This window comes from Callorhinus ursinus, unplaced genomic scaffold, assembly GCF_003265705.2.
Source record: "Callorhinus ursinus isolate GAN/ISIS: 27379988/994484 unplaced genomic scaffold, GSC_fseal_2.0 scaffold39, whole genome shotgun sequence".
Lineage (NCBI taxonomy): Eukaryota > Metazoa > Chordata > Mammalia > Carnivora > Otariidae > Callorhinus > Callorhinus ursinus.
Genome location: NW_027397101.1, coordinates 5,655,121 through 5,680,284, shown reverse-complemented (window position 1 = coordinate 5,680,284; position 25,164 = coordinate 5,655,121). Strand labels below are relative to the sequence as shown.

At 41.1% G+C, this 25,164-nt stretch overlaps 1 protein-coding gene across 12 annotated transcripts in view; it reads left to right on the top strand.

Moving 5' to 3' along the window:
* Positions 1-7,970: 7,970 nt before the first annotated feature.
* The window catches only part of FANCC (FA complementation group C), a 302,041-nt gene continuing 284,847 nt past the window's right edge, over positions 7,971-25,164 (top strand). For 4 of the 12 annotated variants that reach the window (XM_025851675.2, XM_025851664.2, XM_025851665.2 and 1 more), the window contains exon 1: positions 8,164-8,341. The gene's annotated coding sequence lies outside the window, so the exon portion shown is untranslated. Of the gene's footprint in view, positions 7,990-8,163; positions 8,342-8,633; positions 8,673-12,053; positions 12,163-24,159; positions 24,179-25,164 lie in introns of those variants that run through there. The other 8 variants (XM_025851668.2, XM_073880711.1, XM_025851671.2 and 5 more) reach the window with 7 other exon arrangements.

The window sequence follows — 25,164 nt, the reverse complement described above, 5'->3', positions numbered from 1 at the left end:
GTGCTGATGGAGAGACAGTGAAGTTATTGTTGTTCAGCACCAACTTTGATAGTTAAGCAGGTAACAGTGACTTGAGACGATTCTGGTTTAAGAAATAGATTCATCTGCAAATATTGGTGGAATCTGCCATGAATACTACAAGAAACAGAGTCCTTGCAGAAAGAAAAAGATTTTCTAAAAGTTATATGGTTTGCAACTGCCTTCATTACTATGGAAAAAACACACAAATTGTATTATGAATCATTATTTGAAATGAAGTCATGAAAATTCATTTGAATAAACGGATGGGGTATGGTAAGGTGAATAATGCCCCCCAAAGGTGTCTATGTCCCAATTCCTGAAAATTGTGAATGTTAGCTTATGTGGCAAAAAGGACTTTGCTGGTGTGATTAAGTTAAGGATTTTGAGGTGGGGAGATTATCCTGCATTATCTAGGTGGCACAATGTAATCACAAGGGCCTTTATAAGAGGGAGGCAGGAGGGTCAGAATCAGAAAGGGAGAAATTGGAGGATGGGGCCATGAGCCAAGGAATGCAGCCAGCCTCCAGAAGCTAGAAAAGACAAGGAAACAGATTTCCCCTAGGACCCCAAAAAAGGACATAACCCTGCTGACACCTTGATTAGTCCATTGAGATTATTTGGGACTTCTGACCTCCAGAAGTACAAGATAATAAATTTGTGTTGTTTTAAGCCACTAAGTTTGTGGCAATTTATTATAGAAGCAATAGGAAATAAATACAGATGATGGAGGGATATAGAAGACAAGAAGAATGAAAGCTTCTGAAATTTTTTGAGTCCCAAACATAAGCAGAGGAAAGTGGTGTTCTATTAATGATACTCTGTCACTTGCTGTATGGAATATTTTTTACAGTTAAAATGATTTTTTCAGATATACCAAATCTCTATTGGCTTACATGCAAAATGGGAGTGACGCTTTTATTATATCTCCATGTGATGAGATTATGTCAGAGAAACTAAATCAAAAGACAATAAATGTAATGTGCTTAGCAAAATGCCTAACTCATAGTAGGTGCTCATTAAATGTTAATTCCTTCTACTTGCCCTTACAGATCTTAGATCTTGAGTAATAAAAGCATAATATATATAGATGTCATTCTTGAAGTTTGTTCTTTTAGCATGCAGTTTTTTCCAACTTTGCTGAGATATAATTGACATAAAACATTGTGTAAGTTTAAAGTATACAACATGATAATGCGATACACATATATATTGTGAAATGACTACTACACACAATAGGGTTAGGTAACACCTCCCTCACCTCACATAATTATATTTTCTCTTTCTTTCTTTCTTTGGTGAGAACATTTCAGATTTACTATCTTAGCAGTTTTCAAGTATATAATACAGTATTGTCAAATATCATCACCAAGCTATACATTAGATCCCCAGAACTTATTCATCTTTCAACTGGAAGTTTGTACCCTTTGACTAACATCTTCTTATTACCCCCACCCCAAGCAATTGTTTTATGGTGCAACTTGAATGTACTGGAACCTTAATTTAGTACATGAATAAATACAAAGATGCAGTTAATGAGTCTTATTGGAAAACACTAGGCAATTAAAGGGTCAATCTAAAACAGACACAAGAATGTGATGAAACTTACTTATTTTTGACTTAATAGTTGCCAGAATTAATCAAATCATAAATGTGCATAATTTCTTTTCATTTGGAATTTTTTAAGTGCTTATTCTTAGAAGTTCTTTAATATTAATTTCATATTAAATGAACCATTATGAAATACTTACGAGAAAAATATTTTTAAACCATGTGCTCATTTAAAAATATAATTTATTACTTTCCGCAGGCAATAAAAATGTACTGTATTAGTTACAATACACCATGATTGGTGGGAATGCATGTTCTAAATAGGAATGCAGTTTTTACTAAACTAAAGGAAATCAGACTAATACTGCCTTAATATGTGTATATTTTTTTGGAACAGAGTGTATCATTGCTCAATGAAAAAAGGACAGTTTTTTTTAAAGATTTTATTTATTTATTTTATTGAGAGAGAGCATTAGTGAGAGAACACAAACAGGGGGAGCAGCAGGGGGGAGGGAGAAGCAGACTCCCCGCTGAGCAGGGAGCACAGGACCCCAGGATCATGACCCTAGAAGGCAGTCGCTTAACCCATTGAGCCACTCAGGTGCCCCAAAAGGACAGATTTTTGTTTTCTGGGAATTCTGTGTCAGAGATTGTACAATGATAAAGTTGTTTTCCCATTCTACAATGTTGACAGAATTTTAGCAAATGGTTAAGAGTCCCTTGCCTTCCTCTCTCTTGGTGTGGTTTAGGTCTCCTCCCCTACCTTTATTGGAATGAAACTTGCTATTCTCTTGAGTTTATCTCATTTTAACAAATCTATGTCTATTGATCTATGCTGCCGGAAGAGAAGATGTTGATTAATTAAAGACAGATTCCCTTCACTGGAATGAATTTCACAAGCACAGAGAATGTTTGGGTTTTTTTTTTCGTTTTTTCACCACGTTAATCCCAGACCCACCATAGTGCCTTAGCTGAGTTCAGCCCTAAGCAACAGGGATCTAAAATGCTAGTTGAAACAAAACAGATTTTTCTTTATTGTAAAAGAAGCTCAGTGTTAGGCAAACTAGGTGACTCCCATGATTACTGGGGACCCAGAATCCATTTCTTTTGCTCTGCCATCTTTATTCCATGGTTATCATCCTTGAGGGTACCTTATGGTCCAAGACTACTGGAACTCCAGCCATTTTGCCCCACATTAGGTAGGAAGCTGTTGAAAGGGGAAAAGGGCTAAAAAGTTCCTTGCTCTTGTCTTGCTACCTTTTAAGAAGCCTTTCTGAAGATGAGGTATATATATACAATGGAATATTATGCAGCCATCAAAAAACCCCTGAAATCTTGCCATTTGCACCTACATGGTTGGAACTAGAGGGTATTATACTAAGCGAAATAAGTCAGAGAAAGGCATGTATCATATGATCTCACTGATATGAGGAATTCTTAATCTCAGGAAACAAACAGGGTTGCTGGAGTGGTGGGGGGTGGGAGGGATGGGGTGACTGGGTGATAGACTTTGGGGAGGGTTTGTGCTATGGTGAGCGCTGTGAATTGTGCAAGACTGTTGAATCACAGACCTGTACCTCTGAAACAAATAATACAATATATGTTAAAAAAAGAAGAAGAAGAAGAAGATAGCAGGAGGGGAAGAATGAGGGGGGGAATCGGAGGGGGAGAGGAACCATGAGAGACTATGGACTCTGAAAAACAAACTGAGGGTTCTAGAGGGGAGGAGGGTGGGGGGATGGGTTAGCCTGGTGGTGGGTATTAAAGAGGGCATGTATTGAATGGAGCACTGGGTGTTATACACAAACAATGAATCATGGAACACTACATCAAAAACTAATGATGTAATGTATTGTGATTAACATAACATAATAAAATTAAATTAAAAAAAAAGAAGGCTTTCTGAAAGTTTCATCCAACAGTTTTCACTTATGTCTCTCTGGATACAATTAAGTTAGAGGGCCACCTAATAGCAGGGGAGTCTGGGAAATGTAGTTTTTTTAATTGGGCACATTGCCATGCTAAGTAAAAGTAGTATTCTCGTACTAACAAGGGGAGGAAGTGGTAAAATGAGATCAATAAGGACAATGTAATGAGTTTCTGTGAAGCAAATTTATTCAGTTTACAAGACTATTCTTTGGACTCATACCCCCCCCATCTATTCTTAAATTTAAAAATGTTTTTTTAAAAATGGAAATGATGATAAAAAATTTTTTTCCCCTCCTAAAGTCCTTACTTGACCAGATAAAAAGTTGTTAACTCTGTTAGTCCTCTAATATTATTGACATTTTACTGGTACAAGAAATTCAAAATCTAGGGAATTCCTGGATTACATAGGTGACCTGCAAGATTTCTCCCTGCTCCAAGATACTCAGATGGATCTGTGTCTTCAACACAGCCTACATGCTTCATACCTTCTGCTTAGAAGTTCTCACTAGGTAATCCATTGATTAATTTATCAAGTATCTCAGCCAAAGTGCTAACACCTAGAGACACAAAGAAAAGCTGGCCCCTCCAGGTCCTTAGTCAGGTCTTGCTTTTGTGAAACTGAATAAACTACGTTTAAAATGGAGACAGGAGGCCAGAAGGGGGAGCTCTCACCCTACCATTTGTCCTCTTGCAGGACCCCCCCCCTCCCCCAACAGGGAGAAGCCTATAGTTTCTTACCTCAGCAGGAGGCAGAAAGATTTTCTCCTGCCCCAGCAACAGCCCAGCCAATGAGAGACTATCCCAACTCAACCAACGAAAAGCAACTACACTTGGAACTCCCAATTTGGGCTTTTTGTTTGTAACAGCCCCTCAAAATCCATCCCCCCTTTTGCTTCAATGAGAGAGTATTCCTCTCCTTTGTTCTCCAAAGTTGCCTATGGTTTTTGCAGAAGCTTTCATGTCCCCATTTGCAATTCTGCTGCTATTCCCAAATAAAACCATTTTTTGCTGGTCAAATAACTGACAGTTTTATTTTTAAGGTTAACATTTTGCAGCAAGAAAGAAAAACTCTGGGGCTCAGTTGGTTAAGTGTTAAACTCTTGATTTTGGCTTGGGTCATGATCTCAGGGGTGTGAGATTGAGCCAGGCAGGCATCAGGCTCTATGCTCAGTGGGGAGTCTGCTTGAGATTCTCTCTCTCTGCCCCTCCCCCTACTCTCGTGTGCATGCATGCTCTCTCTCTAAAATAAAAAAAAATGAGAGAAACTCATTGAAAGATTAGATAAAGGAGTAATTGTTATGAAGATGTAGGGGAATCTCACAGAAAGCTAAGAACATAAAAATAAATATAGTCAGTTTGCCTTAAAATTGGGCTTAAAAAAGTTAGGAATGGAAGCTATCTCTATTTCTCATGGAGTAACTTGGCCTTTCAACTTCTTTTCTGCTTTTCTCTCTGAACCAACTTTCTTTACTGCTTGTATTTTTTTTCTTCCCCCAGTAAGTTTGGCTGGCATGGGGATTTGACTCTTGTGGTACAGTCTGGGTTTTGCCATTCCAAATTCCCCAGCACTAGCGTCATTGATTCAGTGAGGGTCTGGTTACCATTCCTAGTTCAAATAGCTGTGGCAAGGAGTGAGGCAATTAGTACAAATATGTCCTTTTAAGGTGCATTCTTTCAGCAGCCCCTAGAGAGTGAGCATGTGAGGGGAAGGAGAGGTACCTGCAACAGTTATAATACATTTCCTTTTTTCCATTAATTTCCACTTCCTGCTGCCCTCTGTGTCCTAATCTCTGGTGCTTTTCCCCCATTAGGGTGGCAGATCAAAGACTTTCACTATTACTTGCACCATTTCTGAAAGTATTTTGTGCACAAACATTCTTATTGTTTTCTTCTCTAATTCCACGTACATTTCCTCAGACAGAATGTTTTAAGAGAAAAGCAATGTGGTGATTACCTTATATAAGCCTCTAGGGTCACATCGCCCCCTCCCCGACTTCTGCCCCATCAAGAACTTAGGAAGTGATCTGGTACCCAGCCTGGAGAATGAGTAAGAGCATAGCAAGTGGGAAGAAGCAAAGCACCAGAGTCAATCTATCTGGATTTGAAGGTAATACACCTATTAGTAAAGACTGTTCTGTGCATCAGTTTCAATACCTATAAAGTTGGAATATTACCTACCACGTAAGATCACTGTAATAATTAAAGAAAATAATCAGTTCAAGGCATCAGCCCTGTGCCCGAACTTAAATACTCATTAAATATTCACAGTTGAGATAGCACAGGCAAGTATCAGAGCTGTGGACAATACAGTGTTGAAGTGCTATGAAAGCTGAAAACTAGGTGGGTGTCTGGACTAATTCTGGAAATATGAATCTTACTACAATGGTTAGACTCCACGACAGTTGATTTTGTTTGTTGAATTTTAAAAAGAAGATTTGATATCAGGTACTTTATATGTGATGTTTTTCCCTCTAGAATATAATGATTCTAATGGATAGATTCCACTAGAATAAATTCTAATTATTTCTGAGAATGAAATAATTTTCACCTACACATGCTGCTTTTCATTTTTGCTACATTATTTAAGTATGATTAGGCTCTGTACTATACCAAAACTGTTTCTAGAGGTACATATACTCAGGGTTACAAGCTGATTAAAACTAGGATTTTTTTTTTTTAAAGATTTTATTTATGAGAGAGAGAGAGAGAGAGAGCATGAACGGGGCGGAGGGCGGCAGAAGGAGAGGGAGAAGCAGACTCCCCACTGAGCAGGGAGCTGGATGCAGGGCTCCATCCTGGGACCCAGAGATCATGACCTGAGCTGAAGGCAGACACTTAACTGACTGAGCCACCCAGGCACCCCAAAACTAGGATTTTTGTCTTGGTATTTCTCAGGAAACTTTTCAGGCATTTTACAAAATGTTGATTTCATTACTGCTTAAAGTATTAGGATAGTTCCATACATATGGATGCCAAATAAAATAAGTATCTATAAATCTCCATAAATTTACATTTATGTATTTATACTATACGTGCAACCAATTTAGGTGTAAACTAGGCCTAAACATGACATCCTTTTAACTACAGTAAAGTTGAATTAGCCTAGCAAAGCTTTATGAACCACTAAATCAAAAAGACAAATTACTTGCAATATGGAAAGACCTCAATTATTATTATTATTTTAAAGATTTTATTTATTTATTTGAAACAGAGAGCGAGCACGAGTGGGGGAGGAGCAGAGGGAGAGAGAGAAGCAGACATCCCCCTGAGCAAGGAGCCCTATGCAGGGCTCAATCCCTGGGACTCCTGGATCATGACCTGAGTTGAAGGCAGATGCTTAACCAACTGAGCCACTCAGGTGCCCCGAGACCTCAATTATTAATGCTACAAACACCAGAAATAATTTTTCAGCAAATATGCAAAGGGACCTGAGTACCACAATAGATATTTTCTCTAAGGAAATAAGCTTGTTTCCTTTGCTGGTAGAAGCAAGTCTTAAATATTAACTTGCTCACATTTGTTATCACAAACACAATGACTTTCTCCTTATGGCCAATGAGGCCATAGTGAGTGTCACTCAAGCATATATCTCCCTACACAAGCTCTGCTTTGGATTTACCCACAATGAACTATGCACCCATCAGTATAGCATAGACCTCTTTAGTGGGCAGGGAGTATTTTCAAGAATGGATTTAACACCTGATTCCTTAATACAGCTGCAGATCCTGCCTATTTTGTCTCAAATTCTGGATTGGGTTCCTTTCGTATCTCCCTTTATGAAAAAAAGATTGTTGTTACCACTAACCTACATGCTAAGTTTGTCACTTAGGACCTGTGTAAGCTTGATGTAACCTAATCCCTGTATTCAATTTCTTCTTATATAAAATGGGTCATCACAGAAGGCTGGAAGTGTTTGAATATTTTTATTACATGCATACACTGCCTTGCAGTGTTTTTTTGAAAGCACCCATTTTGTAGTTTTAAGATTATGAGGCACTGATTTAAAAAAATCTAAAGCTTGTTAGGTTCCTCAGATTCTTTTTACAACTTAAACATCTATGAAAAACCTCCATGCACTAAAGAATAAAAAGAAAAAAAAATTCACCAAGACAAGGTAAAACTATTAACAGTAACGGAACTTTACAGAAAATGCTTTTAAGTGGTTTCATTGAACTTATGTAAAACAGATTCACGCTGTAGAGTTGACTGGGAGGGGATAGGAAGGATTATTAACCCAAAAAAAGATTCCTTTTTTTTGTGTATGACCACAGCTAGCAAACCCTATGTTAGGCCTTGTTTATAGGTTTTACCCCTTGACAAAGCTTCAATTTTTCTTTTAAGAAACTGATTTCCATTTTACGTCCTCTGCATTTTGGACTGAATCTTGCCAACACCTGGGCAACAACCTGATTAAAAACCCCAGGTTTCTCCTTCCCGGGTCTTTCCCGCCGTCTAGTTCTCGCCCGTGACTCCAGCACCGACCGTGGAAAGGTAAAGCAGCCCCAGCTTCCCCACGGGCGGCGGAGCGCTCCGGGCCGGGCCGACTTCCGGCCAAGCCGGAGCTAGACCCGCGTCCCTCCCCGCGAGCGCGAGATTTTTCGCATTTTCCCGCGATGCCGCAGAGGCGCGCGGCCCCGCTCCCCAGGCCCCAGAGTGCACTGCGGGGCTAGAGCGCGCGAGCGCCGCTCCACTGCCGAGCGACCGCGGGAAAATTCCAAAAAAGTCAAACAAAACAAAAAACCAGTACGGGGCAAAGCCAAATTTGCAAGCCACAGAACCCGGGCGGAGGCGTCCTTTCTGCCCCTGCCCAAACTGCTGAAGCAGCTCTGGCGCAGACCACCCGGTAAGAGAGGCCGCAGAACAAGAGCGAATGCTGCCGCTTCCCTGGGGGTCTGGCCGACGCGTCAGCCTAGGGGTGGGGGTGGGGAGGGGGAGAGTAGGGAGGGAAGACTCGCGAGAACGTTCGCCGCGCTTTGCGCCTCTAGGTGGGTGAGCGGAGCCCCCGCGGTGCGTTGGGGCTGAGGAGGGGAGGTGGGTAGAGGCTTGAGGTGGCGCCAGCCCGCGGAGGGGCGGGGCGGCTGGCCGGAGGGCGGGCCGGAGGGCGGGCCCGGGGGCGGGGCAGGACTGAGGGTGGAGCCGGCGCAGGGGTCACGCGGAAGGGAGCCCCCAGAGCGGTGAGACCTGGGAATGGGCGTTTCGGTTCTTTTTGTTCATTGAACCCTGGCAGCTCTGTCTACTTAAAAGGAGAGGTGCAAAGGTGAATTTCTTCACCTCGGATCGGTGGAAGCTGTGAAAAGCTCGCCTCTTCCAACCTATCACCCTTACAGCTTGCTCTCCGTCCCACTGCCTCCAGGGCACTGGGAGGGGGCGAGGCCCAATTAGAGAAGCCTGGGGCGCGGCTGTTACCCCTCCCGCCCTCCAGGCCTTTCATCGCACAAGGGGAGGGAATTTCTGAACCGCGACCGTCTCCCCGCAACTCTCTTTGACCGCTAGGCCAAATCGCGTCCAAATCCCTGAGAGATTTTTTGGGAGGTGTTGTTTCTTGGATTGCTTTTTTGTATTTACGTGGGCGCTCTTACAACCATGACCCTTCTGTGTTTATGTTGTACGGGTTAGAAGTCTGGAAGAGGAAAAGATTAGGACTTAACTGAAACATGAGGAATTTGGGACCAGAATTTTAAGGAAAGAGGCCGAGGAATTTTCCGGCAAAGACCTGTATGTGCCAGTGCTTTTATCCTAATCTGAAACTGTTGGAAAGCTCCCTGGCTCCCAGTTTCATTATAACCTGTCCATTTGGTGCATCTAAACTGTGATGTGATTGACTTACCATTTATCACGTGAGCAGGGCACTTTTGGGCCACCCAACTTAAGCCATTTATGAATGTCACTCACCCTTCAGTGATGTGCAGCTCAGAACCTTTTCTCATTATTCCCTTAAAGAGGGGAGGAAAGGTTGTTACAAATGATAGAATTCATACCATGTGTTGGGATCATTTATTACATAGGTTAGATAGAAAACATGTTCATTGTGACTTTATCCATTAAACTTAAATCAAACTGATGTTTCAATATAATGGACTGTGCCAGATTCACAGGAAAAGAAGCATTCATATGCGTATACAAGAAAGACTGCATCAAAACAGAATTTGCTTTTCCTAGTTCTATTAGAGGCCTCATTCCCCAGGGTTAAAGTTAGGTCCTGCTTATTTAGAATTGGACTAATTATACTTTGGTATATATTGCATTTTAATTAATCTTTTTCATTATTCAGTCACATTCCTCTTGATTTCTTGAAAAACATTTACTGAGGTTCCAGAAAAGGAAGGCAAACTATATTGGATTTTTTTTGTTCTCTAAAAAAAGGCAGTAACTTGATTGATTGCCTGGGTGTGGAAGATATGTTGCTGCATGTATGTGAAACTGTGCATGTACATTTTAAAATAAATGGTATTTTAAACCAGTTCCATATTTCAGCAAGTAGTTCCAGTAAGAATTATACAAATTTTGTATTTATGAAAACCAGCTACAAGGAGGCCAGCCTGGCCAGTAGAAAGTTGGATTGATTACCTAGGCCACAGAGAGTGCCAGAAAAATCTCACATGGTGTGGCAGTTCCAAGTTGGTAGTGGTGGAGCCTCAGATCAGGCTGGAAATCAGTACCAAATGGATTTATAAAATTTTAGGTTGGGGTATGTATATTCTCTGTTCTTGTTTATGGATCCTGACTTTAATATGAAAGAACACCTATGGGAGAAGTACACTGAGTTTACAGTGTTTTAATAAAAATATAGTAGAAATAGAGAAGGAAAAAACTTAAAAATTTATCAGAAAAGTTAGAGAACACTACAAATCTTGAGCATTTTATTTTCTACTAAATACCTTTTTTTTTTTTTTTTTGGAAGAGACCTTGCAATGTTAACTGGTTCGTTCTCTTAGGTTCTTCATTAGTTCTTTTTTGTTTCTTTAAAGATTTTATTTATTTATTTGACAGAGAGAGAGAGAGCACAAGAGCAGGAACACAAGTAGGGGGAGTGGAAGAGGGAGAAGCAGGCTTCCCGCCGAGCAGGGAGCCCGATATGGGACTCGATCCCAGGACCCTGGGATCATGACCCGAGCTGAAGGCAGACGCTTAACGACTGAGCCACCCAGGCACCCGGTTCTTCATTAGTTCTGTTGTGTATGTAGAAATCATTTCCCTGTTGAGATCTCTGAAATAGGAACATCTGTAATCTTCCTGGTACCCTCCTCTAGTTACAGGGAGGCAGAGTTCATATGGAAATCACCTTTTTGACATTGTGTACTCTGTTTTCTAAAGAATTAAGTGATTTTTAGTAAATTTAGGTTTTTGGAATTGTGTAATGATTACTGCAATTCATTTTTAGAACGTTTATACCACCCTAACAAGTTTGCACATGCAAGTTCCTAGTTGATCCTAGCTGGGGCTTTCAGCTAGGCAATCAGGCAACCACTGATTTGCTTTCTGTCCCTATAGATTAGCCTTTGGGCATTTCATATAAATGGATTCATAAAATAAGTGCTGTCTTATCTCTGGCTTCTTTCACTTAGCATGATGTTTTTGAGATTCATCCATTTTGTAGCATGTATCAATAGTTCCTGTTTATTGCTGAATAGTATCCCATTGTATGGAGATGCCATATTTATCTGTTCATCACTTGAGTTACTTCTTTTTTGGCTTTATTAATAATGCTGCTATGGGCATTCATGTGCAGGTCTTTGGACATATGTTTTCATTTTTCTTGGATAGATACTTATGAGTGGAATTGCTGGGTTGTATAATAAGTTCATGTTTAACTTTTTAAGAAACTGCCAGACTTTTCCAGTGTGGCTGTACCATATTACAGTCCCACCAGCAATGTTATGGGGGTTTTAATTTTTCCAGAACTTCATTTGTTAATTGTGTCTTTTTAAAGTAGCCATCCTAGTGGGTGTGAAAGTAGTATCTCATTATGGTTTTAATTTATATTTCCCTTTTGGTCAATGATGTTGAATATATTTTCATGTGCATTTTAGCAATTTCTATGTCATTTTTGAAATATCTATTGAAACCTTTTGTCCATTTTCAATTGGGTTATGTCAACCTTTTAAAAGTAAAAGGTGATTCAGGCAGCAAAATCAGGTTTATTTGGGAACAGCAGAGGAACTGCAATTCAAGACAAGTAAACTATGGTGAACCATAGGCAAGTCCTGAGGGTCAGAGTAGGTGTGTCCTTTTATAGAGGAAAGGAGGAAGTTTGGGAGGGTCTGTTTTGAACAAAAGTTCTTTGGAAGAAAATGAGAATTTGAAGTGGTGGCAGCTTCTCATTGCCTGTAGGTGAGGGCAGCTTGTTGTTGCTGGGTGGAAAGCAAACCTTCCTTCTTACTGCTGGACAGTGCAAGCTGGGACAAGTGCTGTGTGTGAATCATCTCTTCATGGTTTCCAAAATTTCAGTTTTGAGTTAGATTTCTTTAACACCTTTTCAAATCTTCCTTAGCATCACTGATCAAAAGTTGAGCCATCTGTTCCTTGTTAGAATTATTTTTCTCCTTTGGTGCCAGGAAGGATCTTTCCGGTGTGTCATGTCCCACATCAGAGGGAGGTGCACAGATTGGAAACCGTTGAAGCCACATTTGAGTAACAAGAAACAGTGGGAGAGAGAACTCTCAGGTATTCATTCAAAGTCTGTATCTTATCAAGGTTACATCATCCTGTTGGATATGTCCTTTCTACAAGGTTTTGACAGGCAACAGGTACAAAGCTTAAAAATGATTATACAGAATGATATGAAGAGCTGAATAATGACACCAGTTTATATAATAGTCCTGAACCAGGAGTCTAAACCCGAAAGTGACTGGCTAAAGAGAGCAAAGGACCCTAGATCTTCAGAATTTATTGTAGCTAATGTACTTGTTCCCTAATTTTATGTGATTGGGTTTCTACTTTGGAGGATTTATCCATGTGCAACAGGTGGTGTTTGCTATTGCATAAATGCTTCCTTGTTCAGCAAGTAGGTAATCAAAGGCTGTATGCAAACTCAAAGATATTGTGGGTTCAATTGCAGAATACTGTAATAAAGCGAATATTACAGTAAAGTAAATACTGCAATAAGACAAGTCAGATGGATGTTTTGGTTTCCCAGTGCGTATAAAAGTTATGTTTACACTATACTGTAGTCTATTTAAAGTGTATGATAGCATTATGTCTAAAAAAATACATATCTTAATTAAAAAATACTTTATTACTAAGAAATGCTAACCAATCTGAGCTTTCAGCAAATTATAATCACTGATCACAGATCACTGTAACAAATATAATAATAAGTTTAAAATAGTGTGAGAATTACTAAAATGTGACACAGACACAAAGTGAGCAAATGCTTTTGGAAAAATGGCACTAATAGACTTGTTTGACACCGGGTTGCCACAAACCTTCAATTTGTGAAAAAAAAAAAAAAAGGCAGTATCTGTGAAGTGCTATAAAGCGAAGCACAAATAAGGTATGCCTGCCTATCCTTTAGCCAGTGACCAAGTGTTTGTTGTTGGGCTGCTATTGCCTTAGGACTGGGTTTGGCAAGTTTTCCCAGTTCCAGAGGAAGATGTCTAATCATTCATTCATTGTCATGGAAGTCCACAAAAGGGGTAAGTACCCTTCTGATGGAGGCAAATCCAGAGTCACATATGCCTCCTAGGAGTTACCTTTTAATGTGGCAGTGAAGTTTTAATGGGGAAAACCTATGCGAGGCTTCAGATTTATTGTGGATGTCCCTGGGGACAGTTAGAAATCCTAGTATGCATTGGCTCCCCCGCGCCCCCCCCCGCCGTGATCTAAACATTCATAGGCCCTGTGATTCACCACAGACAAAGATAGAACCACGTAGCATACATAAGACTCCTACTATGGTTTGGTTATTAATAATGGTGTTAATTCTGATTATTCAGTTGGCCCTTTTGAGCCCAGGGCCACTGGTATTTAGGGAACAATTAGGGAGAAACGGTCTTGTTCTGTGGACTTGGTTCTTGAAGGCTGTATAGCGGGGGTTATTTTGCTACAGCAAGCAAACGTGAGGCAGTAGTGAGAATGGGAAATTATAAGTGCAATGGGTGTAATTAGTTGCATTGAGAGTTATGACAGGGGACAGGTCAAAGCAAGGTATGGGGAAAACCTGGTTGTATAAGTTTGACTCAGAAAGAAATACCCTCTCCTCCCTCCCCCTCCAGCAACCCTCAGTTTGTTTCTTATGATTAAGAGTCTCTTATGGGGGGATTGGGTGGCTGGGTGATGTAATGAGCACCGGGTATTATATAAGACTGATGAATCACTGACCTCTACCTACAAACCAGTAATACGTTATATGTTAATTAATTGGATTTTAAAATTTGAATTTTAAAAGTTGTTTGAAAAAAAAAAGAAAGACTCTGAAGGGTGAGGGTATAGTTAGTGGTTGCATTGGAGATGAAGGAAAAGTTGGCTACAGGGAAGACTAAAGGTTCACAGCTGTCATGGACAGATCCGGGTTTCTGATGACATCCAACAGTGGGAAATGTTTTCCCCTTTTGCCAGGAATCAGGAAATATGTGGTGTCTCTCCCAATCAGATGGGGGCCTAAAATGTGGGGTGACCTGATGGGGTGGAAGCCAGCACTTTGGACAATGAGGGAGAACAGAAGCATTAGAAGTTTATTTAATACACCGCGAGGGAGCAGGGGGCAAGACAGCAAAGGAGAGACTGCCACGAGGTAGTGGGTGGGGGCTGTTTTTAAAGGTGGAAGGAGAGGAGGTATGGGGACATGGAATATTCCCTTTTTTGGTAACTGTGCCTGATTGTAAGTAGCCCTTTGGTCAGTTAGGGCTTATGGGTATTTTGAGGTGGGTAACCAGGTAGTTGCTGTGGGCCCTTTTGCCTTGATTAAGTTTCCATTGCTCAAGCCTGTTGACTAAAAGTGGCTTCTACAAAATGCAAACAAGGGCATTGTCTCTCCGGCACAGAGAAGAAAATAAGGTGAGAATAGGGAGAAAGGGGAGAATGTACAGGTCTACCCTCATTATATTGGGAAAACTCTGCTTCGGCTGTTACTTGCTTCAGTTCCTGGAAATCCTTAATTTTAGGTCACCATTTGGTGTGCAGGTTTAGTCAGGGTTTGAGGCTTTCTTTAGATGAGACACATGGATCCAGGAGTCAACTCCATGGAGTTTGCTGGCACAGGCAACAGGTACAAAGTTGAAGAGAGTCTTTTTGGAGATGTCCTTTCTAATAAATGAAATCCCCAGGTTACAGGGTGTGGTGTTTGGGGGTCTTCATCTCCTGGGAATATGTTGTGAAAAGATTGCTCTGTTAGCGCATTATTGTTTTCAAGGGATGTAATTAGACCTTTGTGATATGAAATGATCTCTTTTTATTAGGTGTGGGTCAAAAAATGTCGAAGCTAGATGCATAGGGCACTCAATAATTATCTCAAAGGTGAGAACTTGTGGGTTCCAAAGGGGGTGGATCTGAAATTAGGAAGGACTAAGGTAGTTCTTTTGGCCAGGGTATTTGGAAGTTTTCCACAAATTTTGCCAGTTGAGTTTTTTTTAGTGCTGTTGGTTTGTTCACTTAGTCCTGAAGACTGAAGATAATAAGTGAAAGATGTGAAGGATGATAAGTGACAGTGAAAATGCTACAGAACTGGCCAGACATCACAGACTCACCATAATATTTGACCAGTAAAGTGAGTTTCTTGGTCACTGTAGGGCTTAAGAGGGATTCCTCAGGTAGGGATGATTTTTTTTCCCCAGTAGAATTTTAGCTACTGAAGAGGAAAGTAGCTTGTCTACATGGAAAGGTTTTGACCCAGTGGGAGGACATGAATCATTGCCAAGACATATTTGTACCCATGAGAAGGGGGTAGCCGAATAAAGTCCATTTTCCAAACCTTGAATGGTTCATTAGGCAATTTAAAGTGCCCAGGAGCAGTGAGGATAGGTTTTCCTGGATTGTATTTTGGGCAGGTGGGGCAATCAGAGTAGGCCTTTTTTGTGGCTTTGTTAGTATTTCCCCACTAGTATTGAAGAGGAAAATTATCCAGAGCAGGCCCAGGCCCGCAGGCCCCAGAAGGTGGAAAAGTTACTTGCAATACTAAGAGATAACCAGAAGCCCCGCTTGAGCAAGAGATAACCAGCCGTTTCTGCTTCTGTAGACAGGCTTCCCGCCACAAGCTTCCTGCACTGCCCTAACTACTGTTCCCGCCTAAAAAACACCCCCCTCCCCGCCAATTTAAACCCTCCTACGGGCAGTCAGCACAGCCCTTGGAACCTGACTCCCTGTAACCCTGCTACCTGGGGCCCAGAATTTTGAGTGCGAGCCCATCTGGGTCCGCCAACGTAAAATAAACCCAAGTTCTCCTACTTTCCCGAGTGACGCTTGGTTTCTCACCTTTCTGTAACAGTATTGACTCAGAAACCTCATCATTTTATCCATGGACCACTGGTTTAGTGCATGTACAGTGGTCAATAACGGGAACTTGAAAAATAAACTCAAAATGTATTAGAGACCTAAATATGAGACCTGAAACCATAAAATTCCTAGAAGAAAACAGGCAGTAATTTCTTTGACATTGGCCATAGAAATATTTTTCTAGATATATCTCCTGAGGCAAGGGAAACAAAAGCAAAAATAAACTATTGGGATTACATCAAAATAAAAGGCTTTTGCACAGTGAAGGAAACCATCAACAAAACGAACAGGCAAGCTACTAAATGGGAGAAGGTATTTGCAAATGGCATATGCAATAAAGGGTTAATATCTGAACTATATACAGAGCTTATACAATTCAACTCCAAAAAAAATCCAGTGAAAAATGGGCAGAGGACCTGAAGAGACATTCCTCCAAAGAAGACATACAGATGGCCAACAGGCATATGAAAAGATGCTCAACATCACTAGCCATCAAAGAAATGCAAATCAAACCCACCATGGGATATCATCTCACACCTGTCAGAATGGATAAAATTAAAAAGACAGGAAATAACAAGTGTTCATGAGGAAGTGGAGGAAAAGGAATCCTTGTGCACTGTTGGTGGGTATGCAGACATCATGTAACCATTGTGGAAAACAGTATGGCGTTTCCTCGAAATATTAAAAATAGAATTATCAGGGGCGCCTGGGTGGCTCAGTTGGTTTAAGCGACTGCCTTCGGCTCAGGTCATGATCCTGGAGTCCTGGGATCGGGTCCCGCATCGGGCTCCCTGCTCAGCGGGGAGTCTGCTTCTCTCTCTGACCCTCTTCCCTCTCGTACTCTCTCTCATTCTCTCTCTCAAATAAATAAATAAAATCTTTAAAAAAAAATAGAATTATCAAATGATTCAGTAATCCACTACTGCTATTTACCCAAAGAAAATGAAAACATATATATTTTGAAAAGATATATGCACCCTATTTTATTGCAGTATTATTTACAATAGCCAAGATATGGAAACAACCCATGTCCATTGATAGGTGAATGGATTAGTACACACACACATACACACACACACAGGAATATTACTCAGCCATAAAGAAGAGATCTTTCCATTTGCAGCAACATGGATGTACCTAGAGGGTGTAATGTTGAGTGAAACAAGTCAGGCAGGAAAAGACATACCATATGATTTTACTCTTACCTGGAATTTAAGAAACAAAACAAAAACAAATGAACAAAGAAAAAAGACAAAAAAACAAGAGAAATACAGAGAACAAACTGGTGGTTGCCAGAGGGGAGGTGAATGAAGGGATGAGTGAAATAAATTAAGGGAATTAAGAGGTACACTTACCTTGATGAATATTGAACAATGTATAAGGAGTGTTGAATCATTGTATTATACACCTGAAACTAATATAACATTGTATGTTTATTGTATGTTAATTAATTATTTTTAAGATTTTATTTATTTGAGAGAGAGAGAGTGCACATGAGATGGGGTAGGATCAGAGGGAGAAGCAGTCTCGCCACAGAGCAGGGAGCTGATGTGGGGCTCGATCTGGGGACTCCAGGATCATGACCTGAGTCATAGGCAGTCACTTAACCAACTGAGCCACTCAGGTGCCCCTATTGTATGTTAATTTAAAAAGGGAATAAAAAAATAGAATTACAGAATTTCTGGTGGGGCTGAGTTTTTGTTTGGCCCAAAACACAAGTTGCTCTTTTTATCATACCAGCCACCATTTGATTGCCAATATTGTTTTTCCTTTTCTGGTGCTGATTGTTGGTGTCTGTAGTCAGTTTCTCCAGGCTACCCTCTGGAGGTGAGTTCCTTTGGACCATAACAGAGGTTCGACTTTTGGACCCTTTGAGGGTAGCATTTTTTGGGAAATGTCAATGAGGTGATTTCCTTGACCTTTCAGAGAGTCAAGCTTAGAATGCCCCCTGGACCTTAATAATAGCCAAAGCAGCAGGTAAGAATATGGCATCCAATAATTACTGAAGGTAAGGCCCGTTTTTAATTTTATCTCTGTTGGAAGTAAAAAAGCCACGTTGTTTATATAACATTCCAAAATCATGAGCCACTCCAAAGACATGTCTACCCTCAGTGCAAATGTTGCAATTTTGCCCTTGTCTAGGATACAGGCCTAAAGAGTGCATATAATTTGGCTTGATGGGCTGAAATAGCCAAAGGCAAAGGTGCTGCTTCAATTATTTCAAAAGTTGGTATTGCATACTCAGCACAATATTTACCATTTTCATCTTTCAGATAAGATCCATTGGTGAACCATGAAAAGTCAGTGTTATCTGAAGTTTTCTGTAAATCATCATGTGGGTCAGAAGGTGATTTGTTAGTATTTAGCAGTTGTTGGGGCTTTCATCAGTAGAGGAGGGGAGAAGATTAGCAGGATTAAAGTAACTACAGTGAACAAGAGTGATCTAAGGGGCAGTTAACACGCTGATTTCATAGGAAGTGAAATGGCTTAATGAAAGATGTTGAGTATCATGAGAGTTAAGAAGAGCTTTGACAACATGTGGCACAAAGATGGTTAAAGGGGATCCCATGATTATTCCCTCAGTGGCCTTTATAAGAAGGCCAGTAGCAGGTATAGCTATGAGGAACGGGGATATCCCTGGGCTACAGGATTTAGTTGTTGTCTCTAATATCCTGTGGGTTGGTGGTGATCCTTATGTTTTTGGGTGAGTACCCTAAGGGCATTCCCTTTTTCATATACAACAAAGAAAGGGGGTTGATAATTGGGGTGTCCAAGGGTTGGGTGATGGTTATTAAACCAGATCTTTTAAGATTTGAAAAATCATGTCATCTCAATCTTCCTAGGTTTAGAAGTTTTTAAACAAGGTTTATAAGGGTTGGGCCATAAGGGAAAAGTTTGGGATCCAGTTGCAACAGTAGCCTGCCAACCTGAGAAAACCTCACAGCTGATGTTTGGTTTTGGGCTTTGAGAAGTTCAGGGTGCCATGAAGCCTGTGTGATCTTAGATGCAGTCCTTGTTCTAAGGTTAAATGTCCTAAGTATCAAATTTAAGTTTGAACAAATTTTAATTTTTTAAAAGAGACTTTCTATCCCTTTTTGGCTTGGAGTTTTAGCAGATGGATGCTATCTTCTTGTGAAGAGCTTGGGAAGAGGAGCAGAGAAGTAAATCATCCACATATTTAAGAGGAGTCTCCAGGGAACTTGATATCATCTGGGTCAGTCTTTAAAGCTTGTAAGAAAAAAGGGCTTTCCATGAAACTCTGGGGTATTACTGTCCAGGTATATTGCTGTTCTTCCCAAGTAAAGGCAAAAAGATATTTACTAGTTTTATTTACTGGGATACGGAAGAAAACACTACATAAATCAATCATGGAAGAAAATTTGCTCTCAGGGATGGAAGCAAATAAGGTGGGATTGGGGACAATAGAGTGGCAAAGCAATGACAATATTGTTTATGGCTTGGAGGTCCTCATGAGCCTCCATCCATGGCCATTTGGTTATTTCACAGGTAAAATGGTGTTGCAGTGCCTTGTGCAGGGGATAATGAGGCCCTGGGTCTTATAGCCTTCTATTATTGGCTTAATGTCTTAAAGGGCCTCTTTATTAGGGTATTGGTTAATTCTGGGGAGAGATTTTGAAGAATCTGTTTGGATCTTTAACAGAAGGTGCACTGTGGATTCTGTGAATATCAGTTGGGGATTTTTGCCGTAGAGAGGATTGTAGCTGATCCATTAGGGACAAATGATTAGTGTCCTTGGAATAGATACATTGATATCAGGGATGGAGCAAATAAGAGATATTGAAGGGTCATTTGACTTATCTAGTTAGCTATTTTGGTTCCTGCTTGTCGACCTCTGAGAGCCAGGGACCTGGGGTGGCGAAGGAACTGAGAAAAAGAGACGACAGTATAGCGAGGCACCAGGGACCCCGAGCTAACGGCCCGAGGCCCCAAGGTTTATTTTCCATAGTCTAATATACCTTCTACAATGACATAGGTTTATAATGATTTACAGCAGGGGCTTAGTAAGGCACATTCTTCCACGTACACAGGGTTAGTTAAGTGAAGCAGTGGGAGTGCAGAAGGAGTAAAGAAATCTGTAACTGGCTGTGATCAATTAATTGTAAACACCATTGTACTCGGACCTTAACACAGGATAAGAGAACAAAGAAGGGAATGCACAGTGTGCTGTTTACAGCTGGCTTCCTATCTACAAAACATCTTCTGCTGTGTACTTTAGAACAGACCCCACACATCCCGAGGGCATTTCACTCTTGATCCTTTTGGGTTATTTTTAACCCTGCAATCTCGATTTTTCTCAGAGATCTCGGAGTCTGAACGAACATGCACCAGTGGTCGTTGTGGCATTCTGTTTCCTACAGCTCCCCCTTTCTTTTTTCAAAACAGCCATTGCCGTAAGCACTCTGTGATGGAGGTTTTGGGCATTCACTCGTTTTTTGAGAGTACAGTACCTTATGAGAAATATAAGGCAACATATTAAAATTGTGAAAAGTGAGCCACTAAAACTATGGGTGATACCCTGCCGGGGATCCAGATACATCCCCGGGGATCCAGACCATCTAGAGCATGAGTGATATCAGAGGCTAGTTGTCCATATTGAGTTTTTGGGAGGGCATTTTTAAAAGTCTGAATGTCTAGGGATAAATTACCACGGATGTCTTGTAAGTGATATTTAATTTGTTCTCAAGTGTGTTTGGAAGCATTAAAGGGATAGGGAGTCATGCAGACCGAACTGGAATTCCAATCACACTTAAGAAAAACTTGCTGTTGTAAGTCAATAAGTTGATCCCCTATCCATTTTACAGCTTGTTCCAATTCGCTAACCTTCGATTGTAATTCTTTATCCAGTTTGGTCTGCGTGAGCCAGAGGTTGTGTGATTTTTCTTGCCAGGTTTTGACAAAGTCCTGAGTCTGCAAGGACGTTTGCAGGGCTACCCTAGCTATTGCTGCTGTTGTGGCAATACCAGTCAGCCTCAGAATGACAAGTACTAGTGTAGATACGAAACGTTGCCTGCGGGAAAGTAACTCACTCAACATTTTTGACAAGAGACCTTCAACAGGGTTTTCTTCCCAACTTCTTGTGAGATTTACCGGAATCCAGACCCCCATACGGGCCTGGAGAAGAAGGATGGAATCCATAGTGCTGTTAAAAGGGATGGTACGATTAAGACAAGTATACAACCGGCAGTTGGGACAATCAGTGCTCCTCATAGTATAGTTAATTTCTATTTCTCCTATTGCGATGAGATAAGGTAAATGAACACAGGCTTGTATGGATATCGAAGAATTGTAAGTAAACCAATAATCACTCGAAGACCGAGATGTCCTTGAGAAATTTCCTGCATAAAAATATAAGGATGCCAGTGCAGCTGGGAGCTTCCAAAGATCCCACTGTTCCGGCCCCACATGGTCTTTATCGGTTACCAAACGAGGCCGAGGAGATGCCAGTCCTCCTTCATGCCATGCCATTAACCCTTTAGTATGATGATGGGTATAAGTACCGTGGTCAGTGTGATTCCACCTAATATTAGTAATGTAATCACATATTATGCTATTCACATTCTCAGAACAGTTATTTAAAAACTTCCCAAGTGGGCCTCAATCTACCACCATTCTATTATTTAACATAAGGATTTTTCCATGGGGTCCCCTGCAGCAGGACCAGTATATAGGCTCAAAAACATAATGTTTATAGGAGATTGTAGTACAGACAGGATCATCAGATTTTCCCAGTGTGTTAGTTGTGTTGACCTCACTAAAATTAAATGATAAAGCGGTCATTATTCCCATCAAGGTTCTGTATGATTTGGTCAGGGGAAGGATATGGGCCCAAGTTTGTCAGTGAAGGGGGAGACATATTTTTTTTCTGTCTCAAGCATAGGGTAATGTTTCAAATCCCAAAGAGATATTCATAAGAGTCCCTTCTTCTGGTTTAGATGGGGGTACAGAGGACCAAGGTGCTGGGAGATGAGTAGAGTCATTTGTAAAAACAGTAGGTCCATATTCTGTCCATTCAACTAGATGCAAGAAGGGAGGATGGGTACATATGCCCAGTAGGCATGTTTTTCACCTACCGCAGAGGTGCATGTCACCACTGCTAACATAGCCAGGAACAAATGTTCAGGGGTTTTGGTAGATCTGGTCGTCTCCAGGACTCACTCCACCCTCTGAGTGAGGGTCTTCAGTTGCCCCCAAGTTGGGGGTGTTCTCGGGGGCAATTTTCATTTTTGAGGTCTCTTCAAGGAGAGTGTTGCCCCATCTCTTGGACAGGGGGCTGGGTAGTCAATCCCTGCAGCGGCTGAGACCTCTTCTGTTGTCTTTATCGCCGGTCCTGGGCTGGACTTTCCAAAGAGGTATCCAATTGCTCGACTGGATCCATCTGGAATGACACAAGCATAACCAGGGCCTTGGGTAATTAATTTCCCGGGCAACCAATTATTTTCCTTATTTTTTATCCATGTGGGTGCGTCCTGAGTTGAGATTGAGGCTGGCAAGAAATGTTTGTCAGCTCTAGTGTATGGTTCTCCTTGGGGTAAATTTAAAAAATTTAAAATAAATAAGGTTTGTGCCATGACATCTTGGGGGGGAGATTCCCCCTTTCTTTTTAGACATAGTTTTACAGAGTTGTTTTTTAATGGTGGCATGCGCTCTTTCTACTATAGCCTGTTCTTGAGGATTATAAGGAATACCTGTGATATGCTGTATTTGCCATTCTGCAAGGAATTCTCATACTTTTTTGCTAGTATATGCTTGGCCATTGTCTGTCTTGATACAAGTAGGTAACCCCATAATAGCAAAACATTCAAGCAAATGAGAAATGACATGCCCAGCCTTTTCCCCCGTCAAAGGAGTAGCATGAAGAAATCCTGAAAAGGTGTCTATTGTGACATGAATATATGAGAGGCATCCGAAAGGGGGAAAATGAGTAACATCCATTTGCCAAATACAGGCAGGAGCTGTGCCTCTGGGACTGATGCCCGCCGGATGCTCAGTTAAATGAAGAGGTCGACAAACAGGACAGGAAGAGACTATTTGCCTGGCAGAGCGCAAGGGTATTTTATAGTGTGAATGAAGGCGGTTGGTGTTGGTATAAAGATGGGCATGTTCTGCTTGTGGAGTTTCAAAAATAGGAGTAGCCAGTAAATCAGCAGACTGATTTCCCTGTGTAAGAGGTCCAGGGAGGTTAGAATGAGAGCGGACATGAGTAATGAGCAAAGGGTGAGTTCGAGACTGAATTTCTAATTCTAATTACTGAAGCATAGGGTTAATGATAGAATGAGTTATGGAAATAAGAGCTGTTTCCAAAGGCGCAACAATGCCAACTACATAAGCAGAATCAGATAGATATTTATAGGATAATGAACATTCTGCAATAAGAACGATAAAGCTGCAAGTTCGACCTGTTGAGCAGAAGTGTAAGGGGTTTTTATGGAGCACTGAATAGCAGGGCCCCAGACTCCAGCGCGTCCAGAGGAAGAGCCATCAATAAAGTATGTAGGAGCTGAGGGGATTGGGGCGTTACGAACTACGCAATTTATAACCCAGGCATTGCGCTTTAGGAAGTCCCATAGTTTACCTGATGGATGGTGGCAACCTATGCGCCCAGTATAATCAGCAAGAGATATTTGCAGATCAGTAGAGAAAGGAAAGACTTCCTTAAAAGATGTGGAAGAGATAGGTAAAACAATGAGCGCTGGGTCAAAACCAAAAATTTGAATAGAGCGCTTTCATCCTTGGAGAATGAGTGAAGCGACAAAAGATAGATATGGAGCAACAGTTTGAGAAGTTTTTGTATGTAAAGTCACCCATTTGAGCGGTTTGTCTTTTTGTGCTATGACACCAGTCGGAGAATGGGGGGTAGGGAAAATAAGAGCAGGGGGAGAGAATCATCATCCCTGTAAGCAAAGGCAATTTTTAATTGCTCCTCAATAAACTGCAGTTTGGCCTTTGCCTCTGAGGATAGAGTGCGAAGACTATCTAAAGCAGAATCACCTTGTAAAGTGTTAAATAAATTTTGTAATTTATAAGTTGGAATCCCTAGGAGAGAGTGAATCCAATTAATGTCTCCTAGGAGTTTCTGAAAATCGTTACGTGTAAGGAGGGTATCCCTATGAATTTGCATTGTTTGAGGTTTCACTGTGGTTCTGTCTACCACAGTGCCTAAGTAAGAAGCCGGAGTAATTGTTTGGATTTTCTCCAGGGCTATCAAGAGACCGGCGGAAGTCAAATGTTGGTAAGTGGTCTGATACACATCTTGTAATTCCGTTTCAGTTTGTGACGCTAGCAAAATATCATCCATATAATGAATGATATAGGATCGAGGATAGTGATCTCTTACAGGTCTGAGGACCTGGCCAACATAATACTGACACATGGTAGGAGAATTAGTCATGCCTTGTGGTAAAACTGTCCATTGATATCGTCTCATTGGTTCTTTATTGTTAGTGCTGGGAATAGAAAAGGCAAATTTCTCCTTATCCTCAGGATGAATGGCTATGGTATAGAAACAGTCCTTAAGATCTATTATTATCGATGGCCATTGTTTGGGAATGGCTGTAGGAGTGGGTAACCCAGGCTGCAAGGCACCCAGAGGCTCCATGACGGGATTAACATTCCCAAGGTCTATTAAGAGCCTCCACTTACTTGATTTCTTTCTGATAACAAAAACAGGAGAGTTCCAAGGAGATTGCAAAGGCTCCATGTGTCCTGTCTGCAATTGCTCTTGAACAATTTGCTCTAAGGCCTGCAATTATCTATCGGAAGGGGCCATTGAGGAGTCCAAACCGGGGAAGTAGTTTTCCATGTTATTTTAATAGGGGCAGGCCTCCTTTCCTCAATGGCCCCTAGAAAAAAAGGTAATCCAGTCCAGCCTTATGAGTTTGTCCTTGGGCAATGATAGGCTCCTTTATTCCTTGACATTGTCTGCCTAAGCCCTGTCCTGACTTATAGCCCATTTTTTTGTCATGATTTGATTAGCTGGTTGACTTGAGGGGGGGGGGGATGATTAGCTCGGCTCCCCATTGTTGCAAGAGATCCCTTCCCTAAAGATTAATGGGGATATTTAAGATGAGAGGCTGGAATAACTCCTTCTAATCCGTCTGGTCCCTCACATTTAAGTGGCACACTAGTCTGTCGAATTTCTTCTGCCGTCACAAAACCTATTCCTTCTACCGAACTAGAGGTTGCTTGCGTGGGCCAGGTATTAGGCCAATGCTGGGA